This window comes from Tupaia chinensis, unplaced genomic scaffold, assembly GCF_000334495.1.
Source record: "Tupaia chinensis unplaced genomic scaffold, TupChi_1.0 Scaffold000176_1, whole genome shotgun sequence".
NCBI lineage: Eukaryota > Metazoa > Chordata > Mammalia > Scandentia > Tupaiidae > Tupaia > Tupaia belangeri.
In genome coordinates, this window is record NW_006159651.1 from 297,940 (window position 1) to 304,089 (window position 6,150).

Below are 6,150 nucleotides of genomic sequence, written 5' to 3' on the forward strand. Positions count from 1 at the left end.
ACCTCCTGGAACTCTTCAACTCCTTTCTCCTTCCTCTTCAGCAGTTCCTTGTCTCTCTTCTCTTCCATCTCTGTTAGCTTTGCCATTATGAATGTTCTAAATTCTTTATCAGACATTTCCATGACTTCCATTGAACTGTGTGTGGATGAAGAGGAGCCATTCTTTTCCCTAGGGGGAAGAGGTATTTTCTTGCTTTCCCATATTTCTTGTGGCCCTGTGGTGATTTCTAGTCATCTGATGAAAAAGTGTGTTTCTTCCCAAACTTGAAGTTGAATCTGAGTGCCCAGAAAAGGAAACAGAGAGAGGGAAACAACAGCAACAAAAACAACCAAGAAACAGAGAAAAAGACAAGAAAAAAAAATTTTTTTAAAAACCTAATTTTTTTTTAAAGCAAAAATTAGAAAACCGTGCGGCACACACTAGTTCTCAGTAGCCGTGAAGAGGTCTACTCCTGGGTTGGGAGGGGGAAAGGGGATTATTAACAAGATAATGGGAAAGGCGGGGCTGGGAGCCCAGAAACTGCTTACTTTAAAAAAATTTTAAAAAGGAAAAATTACAAAAAAAAAAAGAGAAGATAGAGACAGAGACAGAGGTAGAGAACGACAAAGACAGATACAGAGACAAGAGGCTGCCAAATCTTCTTCCTACCACGCGAGTTTGAGGGCTGGAGGTTGGATTATCAGTGGAAAATCTTCATTTCTCCCAGTTTCCTGAAATCCCTAGTTCTCAGTAGCCATGAAGGGGTCTTCTCAGAAGGCCCCTTCTCTATCCCAAATACAAGTCTCCTACTCTATTCCCTACAGCAAAAACAAAACCTCTCCAAAAAAAAAAAAATGTATTCATTTAGTATTTTGCTATAGGGTGTGTACACTCACCAGACAGACAGAGAGAGCAGGCAAGTGGGGGATAGCCAAGCCACAGACCCTTCTCTTGGGATCTGGGCATGCACGTGCATGTGACTGGCTGCCAGGTTGAGGACTCAAATCGTGGAGTCGGCCATGTGGGAGCCAGTGCCTCCACCAGGCCACCTGCTGACCCCAAATTTATTGATTTATTTTTAATTTGCCAGAGGGGCATGCAGTCACCAAATAGAGAGAGAGAGAGAGAGAGAGAGAGAGAACAAGAAAGCACCACCCTACAGGGATTGGTCATGCTGCAATCTCTTCTCCATCTTTCCTCCTTTTGAGATTCTAGGCACCCATGCACACACACCCGGCATGCTTATCGAGCTGCGTGGTTGGGGACTCTGAGTCGTGGGCCACGTGGGAGTCAGCTGCCTCAATCACCAGGCCAAGGGCTAGCCCCACTTGTTTAGCTTGTGAGAAAACGAACATCGAGAACTGTTAAGCAGCTTACCAAAACCCACTTGGCGTATTTAACAGGTTATCAGACATATACTTATTTTCACATACAATGGCTCTCAAATGGAGGGACGTTTTCCACTCAATGCCATGTCATAGTTTAATTGTGTTTTTCTCTTAGTGGTGCATGAGATAATGGGATGTTTTCCGTGAAGTCTGAGTCCCTGAGGAAGGGAGTGCTTGCTCCTCTGTGCCAGCAAGCGCAAGGCAAGGAGGCCGTGACGCCCGGATGCAGGCTGGCCAACCCCCCTGAGGCACTCCATCGATTTCCAGGGTGGGGGCGGTTCTCAGAGGGCCGGTACCCAGCCATGGCCACTAGGGGGCACATCAAGACAGCGCATCAGGACGATCCGGGCATCCCAGAGCCTGTCTGCAGACCCGGCTGCTTGTTGCGGTGGGTATTCTTCCCCCAGTTCCTCTATCTCTGCGTGTCCCCCATTGTTTCTTTCTGCATGTTCGATATGTATTCTAATCAAATCTTCATCAATGTTCATTTAGCCATGTTTCCAGATCCAGATTTTTCTGACGGCCAGTTTTCATCCACTGTGACATTTATAGTATTTGATCTTACTAGTGAGTTCTGCTGTTGAGATACGTGCGGCCTCTGTGATCCGGTATTCGACGGGGCAGCGCATCTCAGCGCAGTTCGGGAACTGGGCGTCTGCAGCAAGCAGCTGGGCCAAGCGTGCATGCTGATCCAAACGCGCACGAGTGCGTCTGCAGTCCTCGGCGTGAGAGAACATGCCTCCACCAGGGCCCACTGCTGCCTCACCTTGCCTGCTGCCCCTCGTGATGAAATTGCTGAGGGTGGATAGCGCTGCTGAAAGCTCTGTCAGTTCTCTCTCTCTCTCTCTCTCCTTTTCTTGTATTTTTAGTTCACTAAAGGGTATATACGTTCATGGGAGAGAGAGCGATAACCCCCCAGGAGGGATGGCCATGCCACAATCCATCCCCCTCTATTCTCCTTTCAGGATTTTGGGCACACACACATACACACACACACGCACACGCACCTGGCATTTTTTTTTTTTAAGAGTTTGGGCATGCACGTACTGCTTGCACTCACTGGAAAGAGAGAGATCGAGAGACAGAAACCGAGAAATCCCTCCCCCCGCCCCCAAGGAGAATGGTCACTCTGCAATCCCTTTGGGCATGCACGTACACACCTGGCATGAGTTTAAGCCGTCAGGTCTGGGACTCGAACCACAGTCAACTACGTGGGAGTCTAGCAATGTAACCATTACCCATCTGCTGGTCCCCCTGGCATGTATTTTAAGTTGCTGGGCCCGGGACTGAACCACACAGTAGGCCAGATGCCTTAATCCACGCCACCTGCAGGCCCAGCTCGATGGATATTTTCAAAGGTCTTCAAAGAAGGTGCGAAACATTGAGGCATTTCACAACTACGCATCTGCCTGAGAGCAACTTCACTAGCTTCTGCAGGCACCTCGGAGGCAGGCTGTCTGGGTCTCCCTGTGTCCTCAGGGCCGTGCACTAACCAGCGTACGTGTCACAGTGAAGGCCGATGACCTGAGTCATCGCTCGCTAGCTCTGCCATGAGTCGAGTGCAGAAGCGGAAACCCTCTCCCGGGTGGAGAAAATCGCAGTACCTGAAGCTGATCTGATTCAGGCGGCTGGCTGGGTGGGGCCCTGGGCTAAAAATAAAGGCCCCTGCCCATGCTCTGTCGTCACATTCTTCTGTGGGTGGGACCCGAGATGGTGCGAACACTTCTCAAGGCAGAACTTGCTCGTAAAAGCAGACGCATGCAGGGAATGTTGCGTGCTCCCCACCAGCCACGCACACGCAGAGGTGTTCTCTGTGTGTCTCTGACTCGTTTTCAGACTGGGGACTCCCGAAAAATGGGGACTGTAACTGATTTTTCTTGCTTAACTTCAGACCCAAATCTGATCAAAAGAAGCCTCCAACAGCCTGTCATCGGGAGCCTGAGGAAGAGATTGAAATGGAAAGGTTTTCGTGACTATGCAACATTTTTATGAAGAGGGTGCTAAGCATGGGACCAGCAGTTGGTGTAATGGCTATGTCGCTGGACTCCCATGTAGTCGACCGCGGTTCGCATCCCAGACCCAGTGGCTTAAACTCATGCCAGGCACGTGTGTGTGCGTGCCCAAGATCCCGAGAGGAGAATGGAGGAGAAGGGATTGCGGCGTGGCCATCCCCTCTGGGGGGTGATTTCTCTCTTTCTATCTCTCTGTCTGTCTCTGTCTGTCTGGCGAGCGCACGCACCCTATAGCGAAAACCTCTCCAAAAAAAAAAAAAAGAAAGAAAGAAAGAAAGAAGAAAGAAAGAAAGAAAACGTCCCAGTCTCAGGTCAGTTACCCACCCCTGGGGCGCTCTCCCAAGTCTGCACGACCTCCGGGCCCCGGCCACATCTCTATTACAGTGCACTGGATGGTCAGTTCCCGAGTCCATGGGGGCGAGGACTTTGCCATTCCTGACTGTTAGTCTGCCCTCTCAGTTCCCAGAATTCCTAGCATGAAACCAGCAGGTCGCACGGAGATTAAGGCATTGGATCCCACATGGCCAATTCCACGGTTCAAGTCCTGGACCCAGGGGCTTAAAAATCATGCTGGGCACGTGAGTGTGGGTACGAAAATCCCAAGAGGAAAATGGAGAAGGGAATGTGGCATGGCCCTCCCCTGTGGGGCTGCTTTCTCACCTTCTCTCTCTCTGTCTCTCCAGTGAGCACACACACCTGATGGCAAAACAAACTTAGCACATACCAGACACTTATTAAAGGACTCTTCATTTCTTTGTATTGTTTTCTGAAAATTTTTAAAAAGAATTATTTTATTTAACTTTATTTATTTATTTGATTTTGACCAGAGAGGGATAGAGCAAGCGCAAGAGAGAAGGTGAGAAAGCAAGCTTCCAGGTCCGGGACTTGAACCACAGTCAGCCATGTGGGAGTCCAGAGCCCTTAACCACCACGCCACCTGCCAGCCCCGTTTTTCCTTGTGTTTTCAAACAAGGCCAAAACAGAAGAAATAGAACCAAAAGAACATATCCATGCGTTCCCTCACTCCAAAATACGTACTCATCAAGTTGAAGACGACTCTGAGCACAAGATGCACATGTTAGGCTCCACTAAGAAAGAAAAGGTGCCACCGACAGCCACGACATGCCACCAATGGCAAATCACGTCTCTATTTTATTTACTTTTCTCACATTAAAATGTGGCTATTTTTTCCCTAAAAACGTCCGACGCAGACAGATAGGTGTGTTTCCTTGCCAGCAAAATGGAGGAATAAGCTGTAACTGTTGTTCCTACGATTATTAAGCCACAAATAACAGCCACAAACTGGATTGGTGGCTTTGGAAATGCAGCGTCGTATCCAAGGTGCACACTGTCTCCAACGTTCTGCCCGCATTGGGCTGAAACAAGAACTGAAACGGCCCTCGACCCCACCAGCCGCGAAGCGTACCTGTGACCCTGGTAAAACCAGCACATCTGTTCTGCCGAGGCAAGACCCAGGGATCCGCTCTCGCATGGCATGGAAATGCCCTGCCAGCCCACAGTCTGCCAGAGAGGCTGAAGGCTCTGGCTGCACCCAGCGCAAAGCAGTGCACCATCGGGCGGATTTCTGCACAGATTTTCCTAAGTATGTCCAAATCGGTTACAGGCCCTGAAATGCTTTTGGCCGAATTACCCGGCATTGGTAAATAATGCATTCACAGAGCCAGGCTCAGGCTGGGCTCAGCGGGCACCCACTGGGGTTCTCTCAGGCCCTGTCAGAAGTCAGAGAGCTGTGGGGTCTGGCTTCAGCCAAAGTCACCATCTCGGGCCAAAATTCCAGGTTGCTCTGATGCAATTTTGTGGTCTGCCTTTGATAGGAGCATATCGGAATGTCATTGTCACCGGCAGGAAGAGGAAGTAGCCGGTATGCATGAGATGCAAATTTGTTAGTGAGCAGCATCGTCTGGGCCATAACTGTAAACTCGGGGATGAGAGAATCACACTTCTCCAGTGGCCTCTCGGAACACCCGACAGGACTGCAATCGTGAGCAGTTTTGTTGTTGGAATCTCCGGCCGTGGTGAAGAATTTGAAGCAGAGCGTGGCATTGCATGTCAGGAATGCAGTGCGGTGGCTGAGCAGACACGGAGCACGCTGGGAGTGGCCGTGAGGGCCCTGCAGCTGTGAACCACCCACTCCCGGCGACCGAGAACAGCACAGTCCTCCGAGCTCCAAGCTGCACCCGGGTGAAGGGAGTGTCCATCTCCTCGCGGGCTCCCCTGCCTGCAAGCCCTGTGGATGCCCTAGAACAGCGGGGTACAGGCGGCAGTGGCGAGGCACCCTCGGAAGTCTCCAGCGGGTTCAGGGTTAGGGTGATTGCAGTGAGATGTTAACTGGGCTTGCATGCTCCGGGGCCTGGGGGGCTGGGCGGGCACGCTGGCCTGCCTGACAGTCACTGTGCTTCCTGGAGTCTGGTGTCATTTGTAAGATGCTTTAGTGTCGCATGCTCTGATACGCACAAGTCCGAATCCTGAAACAGAGGCAGGTATTCCAGTCCTCTGCCAGTTCCGGTGACTTAATCTTCTTGATTTTAAAGAAATTCCCCAGGGTCGGGAGGGCTATTGCCATGGCGCTGATGCTGATCATAAAGACCACCAGGGTAGGGACCAGCAGTTAGCGTAATGGCTATGTCGCTGGACTCCCATGTAGTCGACCGCAGTTCGAGTCCCGGACCCAGGAGCTTAAACTCACGCTGGGCGCGTGTGCGTGCGTGCCCAAGATCCTGAGAGGATAATGGAGGAGAAGGGATTGCGGC